Genomic DNA, 23,225 nt, shown 5'->3' with positions numbered 1-23,225 from the left:
CCACGATGTCATCCTCTCCTAAAGATGAGTCATCAACCTCCACGATGTCATCCTCTCCTAAAGATGAGTCATCAACCTCCACGATGTCATCCTCTCCTAAAGATGAGTCATCAACCTCCACGATGTCATCCTCTCCTAAAGATGAGTCATCAACCTCCACGATGTCATGCCTTCCTAAAGACGAGTCATCAACCTCCACGATGTCATCCCTTCCTAAAGATGACTCAACCTTGTCATGACTGTACTGATCAAACCCAACAGAGGAGAGATCTAGGGGTCTGAAGATATGGGGGGTTTTATGACCCCCTCACGCCCCTGGTAAATCTCAGGCCACAGACAAATTCCTTTGTCCTGTTACTATGGAGAACCAGCCTCAGAACATTAAACATGAAATAAAGGGACTTTGGAACAATGGTTTCCATCAGCCACAATGGTGGTCATGACGATGAAGGGACTATGAACATGTATGTCATTTTTGTTTTGTTATGAAAGGTTAATAGATAACGTTATTACGAAAACATTGTAACGTCAACAGTTTACCTAGTATATGTTTGATGTTTATAAGTTTGTACGTTTTATATACGTTTTACATGTTTGTACGTTGTATGGAAAATGTCCAAATGTACGTTGTATGGAAAATGTCCAAATCAAAGAGAATGTTTTTGGTAAAGATTAAATGTGAAGTTGTCTAAAATTGGATAGGAGTCAAATCTAGACTTTGCCCATAACTTGGTACGCCTAGAGAATTGCCCTAAAGGCGGTAACGCCCACTTCTGACCTGAGGGTATAAAACCTGTGAGTGAAGAGTTTACAGATCAGACTAAGTGACCCAAGCTGCAGCCGAGGTCTAAAAAGTCAACAAACCCAAAACCCAAGTTTCAAGACAAAAATCTTTTTCTACCCAAGATACGGATGAGTAGCTGTGTCTAAGCGAGTGAATTCAAGTCAAACCACCTAGTCTCTACTCCCCATCGAATAGTGGTATCTAAAGGGTTTCATTCCTACGCTGAGCTACAGAGCTGTCTGTCCTCAGAAGAACAGACTCGGAAGCCAAAAGGACACTGACATTGTGAGGATGACCAGAGAGTTGCGCCGGAGAAGTGTGTCATTGAGCAGCCTGAACGGTCCACGCGGAGAATCCACGGAGACCTTCCCCATGTAATTACATCATTATATTCTGATCCATAAGAGCGGCAGTTTGGGGCAAGGCTAGGGTTAGAATAAGCATAGCTGACAAATTCACCCAAATGTATATTTTTCTAATGGACTCCTATATACGGTCTCTGTCCTACTCGTCCTATTCTGTTTCTCTCATTCTAGTCCTATACTGTCTCTGTCCTACTAGTCCTATACTGTCTCTGTCCCACTAGTCATATACTGTCTCTGTCCTACTAGTCTTATACTGTCTCTGTCCTACTAGTCATATACTGTCTCTGTCCTACTAGTCATATACTGTCTCTGTCCCACTAGTCATATACTGTCTCTGTCCTACTAGTCTTATACTGTCTCTGTCCTACTAGTCCTATACTGTCTCTGTCCTACTAGTCCTATACTGTCTCTGTCCTACTAGTCTTATACTGTCTCTGTCCTACTAGTCCTATACAGTCTCTGTCCTACTAGTCTTATACTGTCTCTGTCCCACTAGTCATATACTGTCTCTGTCCTACTAGTCCTATACTGTCTCTGTCCTACTAGTCCTATACTGTCTCTGTCCTACTAGTCTTATACTGTCTCTGTCCTACTAGTCCTATACAGTCTCTGTCCTACTAGTCTTATACTGTCTCTGTCCCACTAGTCATATACTGTCTCTGTCCTACTAGTCTTATACTGTCTCTGTCCTACTAGTCCTATACTGTCTCTGTCCTACTAGTCCTATACTGTCTCTGTCCTACTAGTCTTATACTGTCTCTGTCCTACTAGTCATATACTGTCTCTGTCCTACTAGTCATATACTGTCTCTGTCCCACTAGTCATATACTGTCTCTGTCCTACTAGTCTTATACAGTCTCTGTCCTACTAGTCCTATACAGTCTCTGTCCTACTAGTCCTATACTGTCTCTGTCCTACTAGTCCTATACTGTCTCTGTCCTACTAGTCTTATACTGTCTCTGTCCTACTAGTCCTATACAGTCTCTGTCCTACTAGTCTTATACTGTCTCTGTCCTACTAGTCCTATACTGTCTCTGTCCTACTAGTCATATACTGTCTCTGTCCTACTAGTCTTATACTGTCTCTGTCCTACTAGTCATATACTGTCTCTGTCCTACTAGTCCTATACTGTCTCTGTCCTACTAGTCCTATACTGTCTCTGTCCTACTAGTCTTATACTGTCTCTGTCCTACTAGTCCTATACAGTCTCTGTCCTACTAGTCATATACTGTCTCTGTCCTACTAGTCTTATACTGTCTCTGTCCTACTAGTCATATACTGTCTCTGTCCTACTAGTCCTATACTGTCTCTGTCCTACTAGTCCTATACTGTCTCTGTCCCACTAGTCATATACTGTCTCTGTCCTACTAGTCTTATACTGTCTCTGTCCTACTAGTCATATACTGTCTCTGTCCTACTAGTCATATACTGTCTCTGTCCCACTAGTCATATACTGTCTCTGTCCTACTAGTCTTATACAGTCTCTGTCCTACTAGTCCTATACAGTCTCTGTCCTACTAGTCCTATACTGTCTCTGTCCTACTAGTCCTATACTGTCTCTGTCCTACTAGTCTTATACTGTCTCTGTCCTACTAGTCATATACTGTCTCTGTCCTACTAGTCCTATACTGTCTCTGTCCTACTAGTCTTATACTGTCTCTGTCCTACTAGTCCTATACTGTCTCTGTCCTACTAGTCCTATACTGTCTCTGTCCTACTAGTCTTATACTGTCTCTGTCCTACTAGTCATATACTGTCTCTGTCCTACTAGTCCTATACTGTCTCTGTCCTACTAGTCCTATACTGTCTCTGTCCCACTAGTCATATACTGTCTCTGTCCTACTAGTCTTATACTGTCTCTGTCCTACTAGTCATATACTGTCTCTGTCCTACTAGTCATATACTGTCTCTGTCCCACTAGTCATATACTGTCTCTGTCCTACTAGTCTTATACAGTCTCTGTCCTACTAGTCCTATACAGTCTCTGTCCTACTAGTCCTATACTGTCTCTGTCCTACTAGTCCTATACTGTCTCTGTCCTACTAGTCTTATACTGTCTCTGTCCTACTAGTCCTATACTGTGTCTGTCCTACTAGTCATATACTGTCTCTGTCCTACTAGTCCTATACTGTCTCTGTCCCACTAGTCATATACTGTCTCTGTCCTACTAGTCATATACTGTCTCTGTCCCACTAGTCATATACTGTCTCTGTCCTACTAGTCCTATACTGTCTCTGTCCCACTAGTCATATACTGTCTCTGTCCTACTAGTCATATACTGTCTCTGTCCTACTAGTCCTATACTGTCTCTGTCCCACTAGTCATATACTGTCTCTGTCCTACTAGTCATATACTGTCTCTGTCCCACTAGTCATATACTGTCTCTGTCCTACTAGTCATATACTGTCTCTGTCCTACTAGTCTTATACAGTCTCTGTCCTACTAGTCCTATACAGTCTCTGTCCTACTAGTCCTATACTGTCTCTGTCCTACTAGTCCTATACTGTCTCTGTCCTACTAGTCCTATACTGTCTCTGTCCTACTAGTCTTATACTGTCTCTGTCCTACTAGTCCTATACAGTCTCTGTCCTACTAGTCTTATACTGTCTCTGTCCTACTAGTCCTATACTGTCTCTGTCCTACTAGTCTTATACTGTCTCTGTCCTACTAGTCCTATACAGTCTCTCCTACTAGTCATATACTGTCTCTGTCCTTCTAGTCCTATACTGTCTCTGTCCTACTAGTCCTATACTGTCTCTGTCCTACTAGTCATATACTGTCTCTGTCCTACTAGTCCTATACTGTCTCTGTCCTACTAGTCATATACTGTCTCTGTCCTACTAGTCCTATACTGTCTCTGTCCTACTAGTCCTATACTGTCTCTGTCCTTCTAGTCCTATACTGTCTCTGTCCTACTCGTCCTATACTGTCTGTCATACTAGTCCTATATTGTCTCTGTCCTACTAGTCCTATATTGTCTATGTCCTACCAGTCCTATATTGTCTCTGTCCTACCAGTCCTATATTTTCTCTGTCCTACCAGTCCTATACTGTCTCTGTCCAACTAGTCTTATACCGTCTCTGTCCTACTAGTCCTATATTGTCTCTGTCCTACTAGTCCTATACAGTCTCTCCTACTAGTCCTATACTGTCTCTGTCCTACTAGTCCTATACTGTCTCTGTCCTACTAGTCCTATATTGTCTCTGTCAAACTAAGCCTATACTGTCTCCTACTAGTCAGTTGGTAGAGCATGGCGCTTGTAACGCCAGGGTAGTGGGTTCGATCCCCGGGACCACCCATATGTAGAATGTATGCACACATGACTGTAAGTCGCTTTGGATAAAAGCGTCTGCTAAATGGCATATATTATTGTATTATTATATTATATTATTATTATTATTATATATTAGTCCAAAACTGTCTCCTACTAGACCTGTACTGCCTCTCTTATTCTAGTCCTTTACTGTCTCCTTCTAGTCCTATACTGTCTCTCCTTCTAGTCCTACACTGTCTCTACTAGTCCTATACTGTCTCTCCTTCTAGTCCTATACTGTCTGTCTTACTAGTCCTACACTGTCTTTCCTACTAGTCCTTTACTGTCTCTGTCCTACTAGTCCTATACTGTCTCTGTCCTACTAGTCCAATACTGTCTGTCTCATTCTAGTCCTATACTGTCCTACTGGTTCTATACTGTCTCCTACTAGTCTGATACTGTGTCTCTCCGATTAGTCCTTTACTGTCTCTGTCCTACTAGTCCTATACTGTCTCTGTCCTATTACTCCTTTACTGTCTCTGTCCTACTAGTCCTATACTGTCCGTCTCATTCTAGTCCTATACTGTCTCTGTCCTATTAGTTCTTTACTGTCTCTGTCCTACTAGTCCTATACTGTCTCTGTCCTACTAGTCCTATACTGTCTCTGTCCTCTGTATTTCTAATGCTCCATCATCCACCGGTGACACAAGGGGCCTCAATGTGAAATGCCACACAGGAAAGAGCAGAGGGACTCTGAGAATGAGGGCGTAACTAATTCAAAGACGATAGGTAGGCCTGCTCCCAAATGGCCCTGTCAGAGATTGTTGCTTTGGGATTGAATAAGATGCATTTTGCCAGGATTTGGCCAGGATTGTTCCGGTTTTGGCCACTAGATGCCCCCATTGTGCTTTTTGACCCTTTTGTTTTCCCTTGTTTCCAGTTATTATTTGCACCTGTGCCTCGTTTCCTTGGAATGTATTTAAACCCTTAGTTTTCCTCAGGTCTTTGCTCTGTGTTTGAATGTTAGCACCCAGCCCCAGCAATGCTGTGAACATTTGTTGCTCCAGTTGGACTCTTGTGGTACTCTGTTTTTGTTCTCGTTTATTTATTTTTGATTATCTTCTGAGGCTTTTTCCTGCTGTACCTTGTGGATTTACCTTTTGACTTGGAGGATTATTAGTGAAGAGCACTTTTTGCCAGTCCTGTCTGGTCCAGTTTTTTTTGCCCATAGGCGACATTGTTGCCGGTGATGTCTGGTGAGGACCTGCCTATCACGGACAGTCTGAGCACTGATGTGTCAGGATTTGGCCAGGGTTGTTCCGGTTTTTGGTCACTAGATGCCCCCATTGTGCTTTTTGACCTTTTGTTTTCCCTTGATCCCCATTATTATTTGCACCTGTGCCTCGTTTCCCCTGATTGTATTTAAACCCTTAGTTTTCCTCAGTTCTTTGCTCTGTGTTTGTATGTTAGCACCCAGCCCTAGTATTCTGTGAACTCTTGTTGATCCCGGTGGACTCTCTTGTGGAATTCTGTTTTTTGTTATTGTTTATTTATTTTTGAGTATCTTTTGAGGCTTTTTATGCTATACCTACCACCTTGTGGATTTACCTTTTTGTCTTGGAGGATTACCTTTGTTCTTGTGGAATTCCTTTTGAGGTTGTGGAGTTACATGTTTTCCTGAAGGACTTCACTTTCTACTTCATTAAATACACAGTCACAAGTACTGCTGTGTCTGCCTCATCTTCTGGGTTCTGCCGACTATTCGTGGCTCAGTTGGTTAAGTGACTGTTTCTCACTCTGGAGACCCGGGTTCATAACCGGGTCCTGACATGATGGAGGGATTGTGCGTTCCTGGTGTAACTCAGCCAGTTGTTGCCATCCTGTACCTGTCCCTCAGGTGTGATGTTTGGGTGTACCGATCCTGTGCTTGTTACACGTGGTCTGTCACTGCGAGGACGATCAGCTGTTTGTCCTGTCTCCCTGTAGCGCTGTCTTAGGCATCTCACAGTACAGAAACGGCAATTTATTGCCCTGGCCACTGCAGTCCTCATGCCTCCTTGCAGCATGCCTATGGCACGTTCACGCAGATGAACAGGGATGCTGGGCATCTTTCTTTTGGTGTTTTTCAGAGTCAGTAGAAAGGCCTCTTGATTGTCTAGGTTTTCTTAATGGTGACCTTAATTGCCATCTGTCTAAGCTGTTAGTGTCTTAACGACTGTTCCACAGGTGCATGTTCATTCATTGTTTATGGCTCATTGAAAAAGCATGGGAAATAGTGTTAATTAACCCTTTACAGTGAAGTTATTTGGATTTTTACGAATCATCTTTGAAAGACAGGGTGTGAAAGGGACGTTTCATTTTTTGCTGAGTTTATTTACTAAATGGACATTTTTTTTTTAGTTAAGACCTATAACTCCACAGAGGAGGAAGCTAAGCGTAAGGATATCTGGTTAGCTACTAGGGCAAGAGTGCTGGAACACAAGAGAGCAGAGAATGGCTCCGCTTCACCATGGGGATGAATTACTTCTGACATGATAAGGTGGTACCATTTTATTTACTGTCAAATAATTATCAAATTGATCAGTCTTTTGAATATTCTTACAACAGCTTGTCTAACATTTTATTGTCTGATTTGAGTGTCTTTTTTTTTACACCTTCAGACTTTTGAGGAGGTTGCTAAAGGACGCCTTACGGTTGTTTCTGCCTTGAGGCGGAGTGGAGGAAGCGGAGGTGGATAGAGTTTGAAATGTGGAAGGTTCAACACTGAAAAACTGGTTCAATACTCACTGAAACAGAAATAGTAACCAGTGATAGTTGACTACAACAGTTTGAATGATAGATGTTATCTAACCATTTGCAGGGAAGAGCTATGGTTCCACTGAGGAAGCCAAACATAAGGAGGTCTGGTTAGCTACTAGGACGAGAGTGATGGAACACAACAAGCGGGCAGGGAATGGCTCGGAGAGCTTCACCGTGGGGATGAATCATCTTTCTGACAGGGTTTGATCACTGTCAGGAAGAGGCCTACTATACAAAAACGTTTAACTCGGAGGTTGCTTATTTGGTTAATAATGATACTTTTCTGATAGGCTTTGTTATGCTGGTGAATGAGGACCCAAAAGCGACTTAACGAAAACAGAGTCTTTATTCCAGTATATGACAAAAGTAATAATCCTGGAAAAATCAAGAAGAAAACAAAACAGGAAAAAACTTAAACCCACTCGTAGTAACGAGGACAGACTGGAGACTCGACCATTGACTGCAGGTTGCTTCGGGAAGGCACCGACCGTAGCAGACTAAGACACCTGCTCACACGCAGCATCTGAAGGAGACAAAACACGACAGGGCGAGACAAGGACACAGCACAGCGAACATCATACAAGGATCCGACAAGGACAGAAGCGGAAAACAAGGGGAGAAATAGGGACTCTAATCAGAGGGCAAAATAGGGGACAGGTGTGAAAAGAGTAAATGAGTGAGTTAGGAGAATGAGGAACAGCTGGGAGCAGGAACGGAACGATAGAGAGAAGAGAGAGAGGGAGGGGGAGAGAGAGGGATAGAAAAAGGGAACGAACCTAATAAGACCAGCAGGGGGAAACGAACAGAAGGGAAAGCACAAGGACAAGACAATATATGACAAAACATGACAGGCTTACTTGATACTATGCATGTTGCTTCCTTTCACAGACTACTGGGAAGGTTACAAGACGAAGGGTAGGGTGAAGCATTATTGCAATTCACTGCACTTATAAGGTTAATGAATATATGAATCATTCATTTGTAATGGTAATTGTATGCTCGAGACCTCTCTTATTCCTTAGCCTCAAGATAGCCTCCTTCTGTTCACCTGATTTAGAATTCCTCACAATCAAATGTCGAACGCATTATCTACCAAGGGAATTCTCTTCGATTTATAATCACAGCCGTATATATTCCCCCCCAAGCAGACACATCGATGGCTCTGAACAAACTTTATTTGACTCTTTGCAAACTGGAAACCACATATCCTGAGGCTGCATTCATTGTAGCTGGGGATTTTAACAAGGCTAATCTGAAAACAAGACTCCCTAAATTGTATCAGCATATCGATTGCACAACCAGGCTGGTAAAACCTTGGATCATTGCTATTCTAACTTCCGCGACGCATATAAGGCCCTCCCAGCCCTCCTTTTGGAAAAGCTGACCACGACTCCATTTTGTTGCTCCCTGCCTACAGACAGAAGCTAAAACAAGAAGCTCCCGTGCTCAGGTCTGTTCAACGCTGGTTGGTGGTCCGACCAATCTGATTCCACGCTCCAGTCCACGACTGCTTCCATCACGTGGACTGGGATATGTTCCACACTGCGTCCAACAACAACATTGACGAATACGCTGATTCGGTGAGTGAGTTCATTAGAACGTGCAATGAAGATGTCGTTCCCATAGCAACGATTAAAACATTCCCAAACCAGAAACTGTGGATTGATGGCAGCATTCGCGTGTAAAATGAAAATGCGAAAACCACTGCTTTTAACCAGGGCAAGGTGACCGGAAAAATGACCGAATACAAACAGTGTAGCTATTCCCTCCACAAGGCAATCAAACAAGCTAAGCGTCCGTATAGAGACAAAGTAGAGTCGCAATTCAATGGCTCAGACACGAGGTATGTGGCAGGGTCTACAGTCTATCACAGATTACGAAAATAAAACCAGCCCCATCACGGACCAGGGTGTCTTGCTCCCAGGCAGACTAAGTAACTTTTTTGCCCGCTTTGAGGACAATACAGAATACAGTGCCACTGACACGGCCCGCAACCAAAACATGCGGACTCTCCTTCACTGCAGCCGACATGAGTAAAACATTTAAACGTGTTAACCCTCGCAAGGCTGCAGGCCCAGACGGCATCCCCAGCCGCGCCCTCAGAGCATGCGCAGACCAGTTGGCTGGTGTGTTTACGGACATATTCAATCAATCCTTATCCCAGTCTGCTGTTCCCACATGCTTCAAGAGGGCCACCATTGTTCCTGTTCCAAAGAAAGCAAAGGTAACTGAGCTAAACGACTACACTTCCGTCATCATGAAGTGCTTTGAGAGAGTAGTCAAGGACCATATCACCTCCACCATACCTGACACCCTAGATCCACTCCAATTTGCTTACCGCCCAAATAGGTCCACAGACGATGCAATCTCAACCACACTACCCTAACCCATCTGGACAAGAGGAATACCTATGTGAGAATGCTGTTCATCGACTACAGCTCAGCATTTAACACCATAGTACCCTCCAAACTCGTCATCAAGCTCGAGACCCTGGGTCTCGACCCCGCCCTGTGCAACTGGGTACTGGACTTCCTGATGGGCCGCCCCCAGGAGGTGAGGGTAGGTAACATCTCCACCCCGCTGATCCTCAACACTGGGGCCCCACAAGGGTGCGTTCTGAGCCCTCTCCTGTATTCCCTGTTCTCCCATGACTACGTGGCCATGCACGCCTTCAACTCAATCATCAAGTTTGCGGACGACACTACAGTGGTAGGCTTGATTACCAACAACGACGAGACGGCCTACAGGGAGGAGGTGAGGGCCCTCGGAGTGTGGTGTCAGGAAAATAACCTCACACTCAACGTCAACAAAACTAAGGAGATGATTGTGGACTTCAGGAAACAGCAGAGGGAGCACCCCCCTATCCACATCGATGGGACAGTAGTGGAGAGGGTAGTAAGTTTTAAGTTCCTCACCGTACACATTACAGACAAACTGAATTGGTCCACCCACACAGACAGCATCGTGAAGAAGGCGCAACTCTCCACGGCCAGGATCCACACGGCCAAGATGTCCACTCTCCACTGCCAGGATCCACACGGCCAAGGTGTCCACTCTCCACTGCCAGGATCCACGCGGCCAAGGTGTCCACTCTCCACTGCCAGGATCCACGCGGCCAAGGTGTCCACTCTCCACTGAAAGGATCCACGCGGCCAAGGTGTCCACTCTCCACTGAAAGGATCCACGCGGCCAAGGTGTCCACTCTCCACTGAAAGGATCCACGCGGCCAAGGTGTCCACTCTCCACTGAAAGGATCCACGCGGCCAAGGTGTCCACTCTCCACTGAAAGGATCCACGCGGCCAAGGTGTCCACTCTCCACTGAAAGGATCCACGCGGCCAAGGTGTCCACTCTCCACTGCAAAGATCCACACGGCCAAGGTGTCCACTCTCCACTGAAAGGATCCACGCGGCCAAGGTGTCCACTCTCCACTGAAAGGATCCACACGGCCAAGGTGTCCACTCTCCACTGAAAGGATCCACACGGCCAAGGTGTCCACTCTCCACTGAAAAGATCCACGCGGCCAAGGTGTCCACTCTCCACTGAAAGGATCCACGCGGCCAAGGTGTCCACTCTCCACTGAAAGGATCCACACGGCCAAGGTGTCCACTCTCCACTGAAAGGATCCACGCGGCCAAGGTGTCCACTCTCCACTGCAAAGATCCACACGGCCAAGGTGTCCACTCTCCACTGAAAGGATCCACGCGGCCAAGGTGTCCACTCTCCACTGAAAGGATCCACACGGCCAAGGTGTCCACTCTCCACTGAAAGGATCCACGCGGCCAAGGTGTCCACTCTCCACTGAAAAGATCCACGCAGCCAAGGTGTCCACTCTCCACTGAAAGGATCCACGCGGCCAAGGTGTCCACTCTCCACTGAAAGGATCCACACGGCCAAGGTGTCCACTCTCCACTGAAAGGATCCACGCGGCCAAGGTGTCCACTCTCCACTGCAAAGATCCACACGGCCAAGGTGTCCACTCTCCACTGAAAGGATCCACGCGGCCAAGGTGTCCACTCTCCACTGAAAGGATCCACACGGCCAAGGTGTCCACTCTCCACTGAAAGGATCCACGCGGCCAAGGTGTCCACTCTCCACTGAAAGGATCCACACGGCCAAGGTGTCCACTCTCCACTGAAAAGATCCACGCGGCCAAGGTGTCCACTCTCCACTGAAAGGATCCACGCGGCCAAGGTGTCCACTCTCCACTGAAAGGATCCACGCGGCCAAGGTGTCCACTCTCCACTGAAAGGATCCACGCGGCCAAGGTGTCCACTCTCCACTGAAAGGATCCACGCGGCCAAGGTGTCCACTCTCCACTGAAAGGATCCACGCGGCCAAGGTGACCAATCTGGACACATGGATAAAAGCAGCAGCGGACATTTCTGAACTCAACCAACGGGCCTTTACATCCATGGTCAGCGGATTTACTATGCAACTCGGGATTGGAAAAAATATATCTGTAAAATATTGTATGAATCCTATGAATTGAAATAATAAAAAGTTTGGACACCAACTCATTCCAGGGTTGTTCATTATTTTGACTATTTTCTACATTGTAGAATAATAAAGACATCAAAACTATGAAATAACACACATGGAATCATGTAGTAACCAACAAAGTGTTAAACAAGTCAATATGTGTTTTATATTTGATATTCTTCAAAGTAGCCACCCTTTGCCTTGAAGACAGCTTTCCACACTCTTGACATTCTCTCAACCAGCTTCATGAGGTAGTCACCTGGAATGAATTTAAATTAACAACGTGTGCCCTGTTAAAAGTTAATTTGTGTAATTTCTTTCCTTTCGATGCATTTGAGCCAATCAGTTGTGCTGTTGTGCTGTGACAAGGTAGGGATGGTATACAGAAGATTTGGCAAAAGACCAAGTCCATATTATAGCAAGAACAGCTCAAATAAGCAAAGATAAACAACAGTCCATCATTACTTTAAGACATGAAGGTCAGTCAATTCGGAATATTTCAAGAACTTTGAAAGTTTCTTCAACTGCAGTCGCAAAAACCATCAAGGGCTATGATGTAACTGGCTCTCATGAGGACCGCCACAGGAAAGAAAGACCCTTGCCTGTGCTGACCCTGAGCCTGCCCGCCTGACCACTCTGCCTGCCTGCCGTCCTGTACCTTTGCCCCATCTCTGGAGGATCGACCTCTGTCTCACCTGAGCCTGAACCTGCCTGTCATCCTGTACCTTTGCCCCTGTTGCTGTAAGACACATTGTTACTTCGACGCGGTCTGGGTCTTACCTTTATCCTGATACATTCCAATAGAAGCAACAAGACGAAGCCTACTGAAGTACATTACATCGACATGCACATGACATCTCAGTCACTAAGCAGACACTCATCACCCAGAGCAACAATACAAGCATTCAAATTAGCAGGCTGAAACAACCGCACGACACAAGCATCCGCCAATCGCAGCACTTGAGACATACAGTGCACTGAAATAAAGTAGTACAGCAACAAAGTAACACAAAGGAGGAACAATACGATAAAGCAGAACACATGATTGGTCCATTATGAGTTGCAGAAGGGCTGTTCCCTTCCTTGCTCTGAGCTGTCATTTACAGTCCCCTCAGGTGTGACAGCCAGACATTGGGAACAGTGATTTGTCATGATTGGGTAAGTGTAGAGCCCCTCTAAGTGTTTTGAGTCAATACAACTCCAGGAGGGAGCCTTTCAGCTGACACTGATATCATTCAGCCCTGTGTGTGTGTGTCCGCCCCTGCGTGTGTTTGTTTGTGTGCGTGTGCATGCTTGTGTGTGTGTCTCACCTCGCAGTGCCAGTCGAGGTACTGATTATTACTGCCATAAAGAGCCTCAGTGCTATTCTCCCTTTGGCCATTATCCTATCCCAGATTATCTCCCCATCAGCCCACAGAAGCCATATCCCCCACAATCCCCCTGTGACAAGAGCCCACTGCCAATCGCCTTAATTACATTTTCCCATTATCTTCCCCAGCAGAGAAGCCGGGACGGGTAAATTAAATGGATTGGAAAGGAAAGGTTAGATGACTAACACCCAAAGTTATGTAATCACTGACCTTGTGTTTGTCCAAACTGGTATTTTTGATATTGCACTTTTACTTTAGCTCTTCTAACCCATATTAAATCTAAACAAATCTCATGTTATTTGTCACAAGAGCCGAATACAACACGTGTAGACTTTACAGCTTACTTACGAGACCTTTCCCAACAATGCAGAGTTAAAAAGAGTAACAAAACCTGCTAATATGAGATACTAACACAATAAATAACAATAACGTGGATATCTACAAGGGGTACCGAGTAATACGTACATGTTGTCACACCCTGATCTGTTTTACCTGTCTTTGTGCTTGTCTCCACCCCCCTCCAGGTGTCGCCCATCTTCCCCATGGGTATTTATACCTGTGTTCTCTGTTTGTCTGTTGCAAGTTCGTCATGTCATGCCTACCAGTGGATTTACTGGTCTCCTGTCCCCCCTAGTCCTTATTCATTTTATTTTTTACTTTCCCCGGTTTTGACCATTCTGCCTGCCCTGAGCCTGCCTGCCATTCTATACCTTGTGACACTGCCCTGGATTTCTGACCTCTGCCTGCCCTTGACCTGTTGTTTTGCCTTCCCCCTGTTTTTGTAATAAACGTTTGTCACTTCAAACTGCCTGCATCGGGGTCTTCTCCTGAGCCGTGACACATGTAGGTAGGGGCAATCAGGATAGATAATAAACAGAGTAGCAGCAGTGTATGTGTAAAGTGTGTGTTTCTTTGGGAGCGTATGTAGTGAGGGTCTGTGTAAGCAGAGTGTCAGTGCAAAAAAAAGGGTGAATTCAATTGTCCGGGTAGCCAGTCGATAAACTGTTCAGTCGTCTTATGGCCTCCCGAGGGGTGCAGCGGTCTAAGGCACTGCATCTCAGTGCTAGGGGCATCACTACAGACACCCTGGTTTGAATCCAAACTGTATCACAACCGGCCATGATTGGGAGTCCCTTAGGGCGGCGCACAATTGTCCCAGCGTCACCCGGGTTTGGCTGGTGTAGGCCATGATTGTAAATAAGAATTTGTTCTTAACTGACATGCCTACTTAAGTAAAGGTAAAAAAAAAATGTATGGCTTGGGGGTAGAAGCTGTTCAGGAGCCTTTTGGTCCAAGACATGGTGCTCTGGTACCGCTTGCTGTGTGGTTGCAGAGAGAACGGTCTATGGCTTGGGTGGCTGGGGTCTTTCACAATTTTCCTGGGCCTTCCTCTGACACTGCCTGGTATAGAGGTCATGGGATGGCAGGGGGCTCAGCTCCAGTGATGTACTGGGCCATCAACACCACCCTCTGTAGCGCCTTAGGATCGACTGCGGTGCAGTTACCATACCGAGCGGTGATGCAGCTAGTCAATATGCTCTCGAATGTGAAGCTGTAGAACTTTATGAAGATCTGAGGGGCCATGCCAAATATTTTCATCCTCCCGAGGGGGAGGGGTGTGAGAGGACCATGTTAAGTCCTTGTGGATGTGGACACCGAGGAACATGAAGCTCTAGACTTAATTAATCTTAATGGTTGTACAGTCGTCTCAAATAATACTGTGAAGGACCTCGGCGTTACTCTGGACCCTGATCTCTCTTTTGAAGAACATATCAAGACCATTTCAAGGACAGCTTTTTTCCATCTACGTAACATTGCAAAAATCAGAAACTTTCCGTCCAAAAATGATGCAGAAAAATTAATCCATGCTTTTGTCACTTCTAGGTTAGACTACTGCAATGCTCTACTTTCCGGCTACCCGGATAAAGCACTGAATAAACTTCAGTTAGTGCTAAATACGGCTGCTAGAATCCTGTCTATAACCAAAAAAATTGATCATATTACTCCAGTGCTAGCCTCTCTACACTGTCTTCCTGTCAAAGCAAGGGCTGATTTCAAGGTTTTACTGCTAACCTACAAAGCATTACATGGGCTTGCTCCTACCTATCTCTCTGATTTGGTCCTGCCGTACATATCTACACGTACGCTACGGTCACAAGACGCAGGCCTCCTAATTGTCCCTAGAATTTCTAAGCAAACAGCTGGAGGCAGGGCTTTCTCTTATAGAGCTCCATTTTTATGGAACGGTCTGCCTACCCATGTCAGAGACGCAAACTCGGTCTCAACCTTTAAGTCTTTACTGAAGACTCATCTCTTCAGTGGGTCATATGATTGAGTGTAGTCTGGCCCAGGAGCGGGAAGGTGAACGGAAAGGCTCTGGAGCAACGAACCACCCTTGCTGTCTCTGCCTGGCCGGTTCCCCTCTTTCCACTGGGATTCTCTGCCTCTAACCCTATTACAGGGGCTGAGTCACTGGCTTACTGGGGCTCTCTCATGCCGTCCCTGGGGGGGGGTGCGTCACCTGAGTGGGTTGATTCACTGATGTGGTCATCCTGTCTGGTTTGGCGCCCCCCCCCCCTTGGGTTGTGCCGTGGCGGAGATCTTTGTGGGCTATACTCAGCCTTGTCTCAGGATGGTAAGTTGGTGGTTGAAGATATCCTTCTAGTGGTGTGAGGGCTGTGCTTTGGCAAAGTGGGTGGGGTTATATCCTTCCTGTTTGGCCCTGTCCGGTGGTGTCCTCGGATGGGGCCACAGTGTCTCCTGACCCCTCCTGTCTCAGCCTCCAGTATTTATGCTGCAGTAGTTTATGTGTCGGGGGGCTAGGGTCAGTTTGTTATATCTGGAGTACTTCTCCTGTCCTATTCGGTGTCCTGTGTGAATCTAAGTGTGCGTTCTCTAATTCTCTCCTTCTCTCTTTCTTTCTCTCTCTCGGAGGACCTGAGCCCTAGGACCATGCCCCAGGACTACCTGACATGATGACTCCTTGCTGTCCCCAGTCCACCTGGCCGTGCTGCTGCTCCAGTTTCAACTGTTCTGCCTTATTATTATTTGACCATGCTGGTCATTTATGAACATTTGAACATCTTGGCCATGTTCTGCTATAATCTCCACCCGGCACAACCAGAAGAGGACTGGCCACCCCACATAGCCTGGTTCCTCTCAAGGTTTCTTCCTAGGTTTTGGCCTTCCTAAGGAGTTTTTCCTAGCCACCGTGCTTCTACACCTGCATCGCTTGCTGTTTGGGGTTTTAGGCTGGGTTTCTGTACAGCACTTTGAGATATCAGCTGATGTACGAAGGGCTATATAAATAAATTTGATTTGTTTTGATTTGGACCAAAGATCCATCACTGTCCAACCCCCCCCCCCCTCTCTCGCTCTCTCTCTGAAATACCCTTGTTACTTTTGGGTTTTGGACAGGAGACTGATGAACAGATGGTGGAAGCTATTTTTCTTTCATGTTTCTTTCTGTCCTCACAGCCACATCCCTGTCTGCATATAAAACACCTGCTCTCTCTCTCTCTCTCTCTCTCTCTCTCTCTCTCTCTCTCTCTCTCTCTCTCTCTCTCTCTCTCTCTCTCTCTCTCTCTCTCTCTCTCTCGCTCGCTCTCACACACACACACATATTTTATTTCCTCTTAAGTTGAAGAAACATCATAACCTTGGGCCAAATCCCCTTGAAATGAAAAATGACACAGCCAGCTATTAATCTTTTGGACAGTTGTATGCGTCTAGCCGAAACATCCCATACAGGTGGAACTACACTGTGACAATATGAGCATGCTGATCTGAGAGCTGATCTTCAGATGTTAGATTGCAGTCAGTTGAGCTTGGAACTGATAATGACAGTGATCAGATAAAGACAAATACTGTTCACAGATCAGGGCTTACACATATCTATATAAGGGAGATATAGTAAAGAGACATAAATAGGGATGATAAAGTTTAGAAAGTGAGAGGGGAATATTTCTTTGTCAGTCAATTACATCCCTCGTCCACTTGCTGTTGCTGCGTACCTCCCTTTCCTACACAGGTAAATACACAGCTGAATCACCAGCCCTTCCAAACACATGAAATCAAACAGGTGAGGTAAATAAATCCTCTTTTTAGACTGCGTCACATTTCCAAACACATGAAATCAAACAGGTGAGGTAAATAAATCCTCTTTCTAGACTGCGTCACATTTCCAAACACATGAAATCAAACAGGTGAGGTAAATAAATCCTCTTTTTAGACTGCGTCACATTTCCAAACACATGAAATCAAACAGGTGAGGTAAATAAATCCTCTTTTTAGACTGCGTCACATTTCCAAACACATGAAATCAAACAGGTGAGGTAAATAAATCCTCTTTCTAGACTGCGTCACATTTCCAAACACATGAAATCAAACAGGTGAGGTAAATAAATCCTCTTTTTAGACTGCGTCACATTTCCAAACACATGAAATCAAACAGGTGAGGTAAATAAATCCTCTTTTTAGACTGCGTCACATGGAGATTTGGTTCCTTTTTCAATGAATCAAGTGCCGTCATTATCATTCGATAGGGAAGGAAAGAAACAAATGCATTCGTCTCAAAGGGGTCACATTTAATCCAACAGAAATTGACGGCACTATTCGGGCTGATTAAATTACCTTGGAATCGGCGTTATCTTTTCATTCCCACAAAGCTACAAAGTATCGCAGGCGAAGTAAGTGCCACATCTAATAGATATTGATTGGATTCGCTTTATTTGTTTCTATTTGCAGATGAGATGAAACTGTTGTCTCTGAGGGCATCTTTCCCAGTAGGATTAGAAAACAATTATGGTGGCCTAGAGGAAGTATAGGAACAAAAACAAGGAGGTAGGGAATAGGAAATAGGAACTCTTGTGTAGGAAGTAGGAAGCATAATTGACATGCTTTTGACTATAAGCATGCTGTGCGGAGGCTTATAATATTATTAGGACTATATGCAGCATATGTGATGATTTTTCAGACCGGCTCTTCCTTAAAGCACTCTCTAGAGATTGGTTTAGGAGGGCCGTTGAATAAAAAACAATGAATTCTTCATTCTTCATTGAAACTCAATGAAAATCTCTGCTGACAGAAATGCCTGCTCTCCCGCGCATAGCTTTCCCAGAAATAGCCCTGCTGTGTTTTCCAAGCTGTTCAGGCTGTCTGAAGCCGACACACACAAAGTATTGTCCCGTCCTCTGTGATGCAATCTGTCAACAGCTTCACAGGCATCTGCTGGGGATTTCTCTCTGTGTGCGGACGATTGAGGGAGCCTTATAGGGGAAAAAATGGAAACAGGAGAGGGATAGAGATGAGGAAAACGAAGAGAGAGAGAGAAAACAGATTGTCACACTGAGTTCAAGCCCTGGGTTATCAGATTACCCTCCTGTGACTGGGAAAGTCACAGGAGGGTGACTGGGGGTGACTGGAGGGTGACTGTGACTGGGAAACTGAGAAAGTGACAACCACAGCATCACCAAAACGTGAGTGAGAGAGACAAAGGGAGAGGGAGAGAGAGAGAGATCCATCTAGCCCGTGTCACCTCAGTCTTAAAGCTAAAACACACTGACTCTCTGAGATGCACTCCTTACATGACAAAAGTGAGATAGAAAGGAGGGTTTGATATAATCCTCCCTCCATCCCTTCCTCCGTCTTCTCCCTCTTTCCTACAGAGCTCCATTGCCCTGCTCAGTACTAAGGCGTGTTTGCTGCTGGATTGCCAGCATTGCATCCTGGGATGTAGGTCAGGTGAATAAGAGAGCGAAGTGAAGAGCAGGACGGAGATGGAAGAGATTTCAATAGAGATTAATTGCCTCCCAAATGAGCCACCTAATTCTCCTCCTCAGCTCCCTGCATCTCATCTGCTCAACACAGGCCTCTGTTAATGATCGTCTGAGAAATTCAATTTCCACTTTTATCTTTCTTTTACCGCAGCGCCCGACCACTTAACTGGGTTTTAATTATTATTAATGGTATTTAAGAACTCTGTAGATAAAAGTTAAAAACTTGAAAGACACCAATCTTAAAGAACATCTGACAGATCAGGCTTGGGGATATTGTATCAATGGGGCTTATGGAAAGAGCAGTTTGAGAGGAATGACTTCAATGCAGCAATTGATCATGATGATAAGTATTTTTAAGCTCTTCTTGTCATGTGTCTTGCATATTGAGACTAGCCTGAGGCGATAGTGAGACGTCAACATCGTACAAGTTCTGCTGAACTCCTACTCTAAAGCACTACTGTATTCTGAACCAATCCGGTCTTATATCAACATCCTAAATCAAATCACCTGTCAACACGTTGAGTGATTCATCCATTTATTCGCTTCCTGGTCAAATATTGTGAATTACTACTGAGATCATTAAAGTGTCAGCAGAAATGTATCAAAAGCAACTACAAAGTTCGTTAAAAGCTTATCAATTACAATCTCCCTTTGGCAACAATAACAACAGCAATGGATGTTAAAAATAATTGTGATGAATGATGAATCCTTTGGAATGCAATACGTCCCAACTAGCCCAGACAACCGGTGGGATACGATTGTGATCCGACACGTGACTGCAGTTTAATACCCAGATGTTGTATACTGTATGATTCATAAAGCTAGGATTGCCCAGAGCTATCCCAGGGCTGAGTCTCTAGGCTGGGCTAGTGTAGACTAGAGGAACCCTCCTAGCTGTCCGGATGGGTTAGGTATGCTGCTGTGAACACTGCTGAGTCTGTCATGGTCGGGAGAACAGAGGAACACAGCCTTGACCCCTATCAGTCCCACTGAGACAACACCACATAAACACTGTGATTCACCATGGTACAATACTTGACATGGCCTCGAAACAGGGTGTTGTAAGCGGCAGGCTTACCTTATAGAATGTCTATTATCACAAGGGGACTTCAGGTCGGGTATTTCTCAATATCTTCTTTGTGGTTTGGGGGAAGGAGACAGAAGAGACATGGGAGGCATCCGAAACATAATACCTTCCTTGTGACACAAGTAACCTATTACTGTTTCTGTCACAGGCGATGTTTTGGGGTATAACGGCATGTTAATGTTAAGCAATGGAGTGCTGCTGGCTTTAGGATGGTTTCTGTAATGGACTTGCCTTGACACGGTGTGCTTCAGTGTGGTACCTGGTCTATTTAGCATCAGCGGTGGTCTGAATCACCCTCTTTAGGAATCCCATCAGGTATTTATGGTCGTCACCTCCACGGGCACGACCGCCTCGCCTCGCACAATCAAATAAAGCAGGGCTGCCTCGTCTGAGGCGGTGGGAGGCGCTAACCATAAATACGAGTCAGCTACTTTCCAATGCATAACAATGAACGGAGTCAGACAAGGAGGAAGGTGGAGTAGGCCTCGCTCACAGCCCATCTCCATCACGTCTAACAGAATGGGTTCATTCTGCACTTTAAAGAGTTCATTTATCACAGGAGCATTCCTCTGTTTCCTTGGGTGTCACAGCGCTCCTCCTAGTCTCTGGCTGATGTATGCGGCCCATTTAAATCCCATCCATCTGTTATGTATGACAGAGCATAATTCACATAGGGCTGAATCCTGTCTATCCACCACGGCAAGGGAAGTCTCTTAAGGAAGAATTCAATATTAATGTCATGTTTTTTTTATTTTGCTGGTTGGTGGTTTGCAAATGGCGTCTCGGTCTTGGACTAAATGAAATGGGGTGAATACTATTACGCAAATAGTTGAAGCTGTTGAAGTGGCCAAAAAGGATGTGATGCATACAGGGCCGTCTTTTTAAGATTGTAATCTAATCACTTTTAGGAAAGTGAATGTGGGGTTGTTCAACTAAATGGATAGAAGGACAGAGAGCGAAAGAGACAGAGACAGAGACGGAGATAGATACAGATAGAGATAGCGATGCAGACTTGTGGCGTAGAGAACAGAAAGAGAGGGAATGAATGTCAACTGAGCAGTATGAGCAGTATGAGTCGGAGTTGATTCAGTATGAGTCGGAGTTGATTCAGTATGAGTCAGAGTTGATTCAGTATGAGTCGGAGTTGATTCAGTATGAGTCGGAATTTGATTCAGTATGAGTCGGAGTTGATTCAGTATGAGTCGGAGTTGATTCAGTATGAGTCGGAGTTGATTCAGTATGAGTCGGAGTTGATTCAGTCTGAGTCGGAATTTGATTCAGTATGAGTCGGAGTTGATTCAGTATGAGTCGGAGTTGATTCGGTGTGAGTCAGAGTTGATTCGGTATGAGTCCGAGTTGATTCGGTATGAGTTGATTCGGTATCAGTCAGAGCTGATTCGGTATGAGTCAGAGTTGACTCAGTATGAGTCAGAGTTGACTCAGTATGAGTCAGAGTTGATTGTGTGCTTTGACGACACGTCTTTAGTGAGCCAGGAATATTACGTTTTTATCCTCTAACTATTGGACTATACTGAATGTTCAAAGCAGTCAGGGTCTCCATGAACGACGTATTGCATTAGCTTTAGGGATGTCTGAGGAAATGTCTGCATGTGATTTGACGTACTGCCATCACAAATCGTCTTGGGGCAAATATAAAGTGTTGCTTGAAAAACGAGGCAGACAAAATCCCTTCCTTAAAAACTGCAGTGACAGGCATGATATTATCGTTGTGGTTCAATGAAGTAAAAGATAGCTGACACAAGAACACAAACCCAGCTTGTCTCTCTGCTCGCCTCTCTTGTAAGTATTCCGATGGATCGGATTTGCAGGGGGGCAATGCAAATAAAATACCAAAACCTTCCGATCCAAACAAATCGCCTTTTGTTTCATGCATATTTATCACACTTTTAAAATCCAGCAACTGTGACAAAGATTAAAAACATGTGAGACGATCATTGCGGCACTGCACCAAATTCTGACCGTTAAGTCAGTTCTAAGTAATAAGAAAATGTCACCAACAGCCAAATACACTGTGCCCTCTCCAGAGTACAAGACCGCGTCAATAGATGTTTGGAACTACTCAGCACTGAGGATTGAGTTGTGGTATTTACCCATGTGGTGGAGTATTGCTTTGGCATGTGTAGGCCTACAGGCACGCACCGACAGGCCTGCTCACATACAGCACGGCACACAGCTGTGCAAGACAGTTCCAGAGGAGATAGATGATTGGCAGATGCGGAAAAAACTTTGGATTTTGAAATCCGCATAATCAGCTCATTTTTTCTGCTTCACGGGGGAGCTTGTCTCCTAGGAGATTGGTACTAGAATAAAAATGTCCCCCCCCCCTTGTGTATGCTCCCATACACACAGACCACAGGCTCAACACAAAACAGGTCACAATGAGTAACCTAGATAACTTCTCCCTATTAGACCCACCCCCTCTGTGAAACAGATGCAGAACATCCCTATGCATATTTCTCCCACTGAACAGCACCAACCAAAAGCAACACTCCATAATCCCATTGCATATTCAGAGAGAATCCAGTGACACAATAGCATCACCGAAAATAAAAACGATTGTGTGGCCAGCTGCTTTCAGTGAGCCCTCATCTGAAAGAGCCCTTTGCTACCATGGCAGATGGTTCATGCTGCCCTCAGATTGGTACCAGATTTTTAAAACTTGGGATGCTCATTTTTATCTGGTTCAGTTTTTGACTTAAATGCACTTGGAATGTGATAAAAGTTTACTAAGAAACTTGTATCTCTTTATTTTCCGAAATATATATATTTTTGGCCTAGGTCCCATTGCGATAAACACACAAATGAATGAACTTCATAGACTCACCAGAACTACCGTTATCTGTCAACTCAGCAGTTTGCCTTCTCTGTCTGTGTGGCTGATGCCCCCATGTCTCCCATGTCTCCCATGTCTCCATGTCCCCATGTCTCCCATGTCTCCATGTCTCCATGTCCCCATGTCTCCCATGTCTCCCATGTCTCCCATGTCTTCCATGTCTCCCATGTCTCCATGTCTCCCATGTCTCCATGTCTCCCATGTCTCCCATGTCTCCCATGTCTCCATGTCTCCCATGTCTCCCATGTCTCCATGTCTCCCATGTCTCCCATGTCTCCATGTCTCCCATGTCTCCCATGTCTCCCATGTCTTCCATGTCTCCCATGTCTCCATGTCTCCCATGTCTCCATGTCTCCCATGTCTCCCATGTCTCCATGTCTCCCATGTCTCCCATGTCTCCATGTCTCCCATGTCTCCCATGTCTCCATGTCCCCATGTCTCCCATGTCTCCCATG

This window comes from Oncorhynchus gorbuscha, linkage group LG23 (assembly GCF_021184085.1).
Source record: "Oncorhynchus gorbuscha isolate QuinsamMale2020 ecotype Even-year linkage group LG23, OgorEven_v1.0, whole genome shotgun sequence".
Lineage (NCBI taxonomy): Eukaryota > Metazoa > Chordata > Actinopteri > Salmoniformes > Salmonidae > Oncorhynchus > Oncorhynchus gorbuscha.
Note: the sequence above shows the minus strand (reverse complement) of the source record.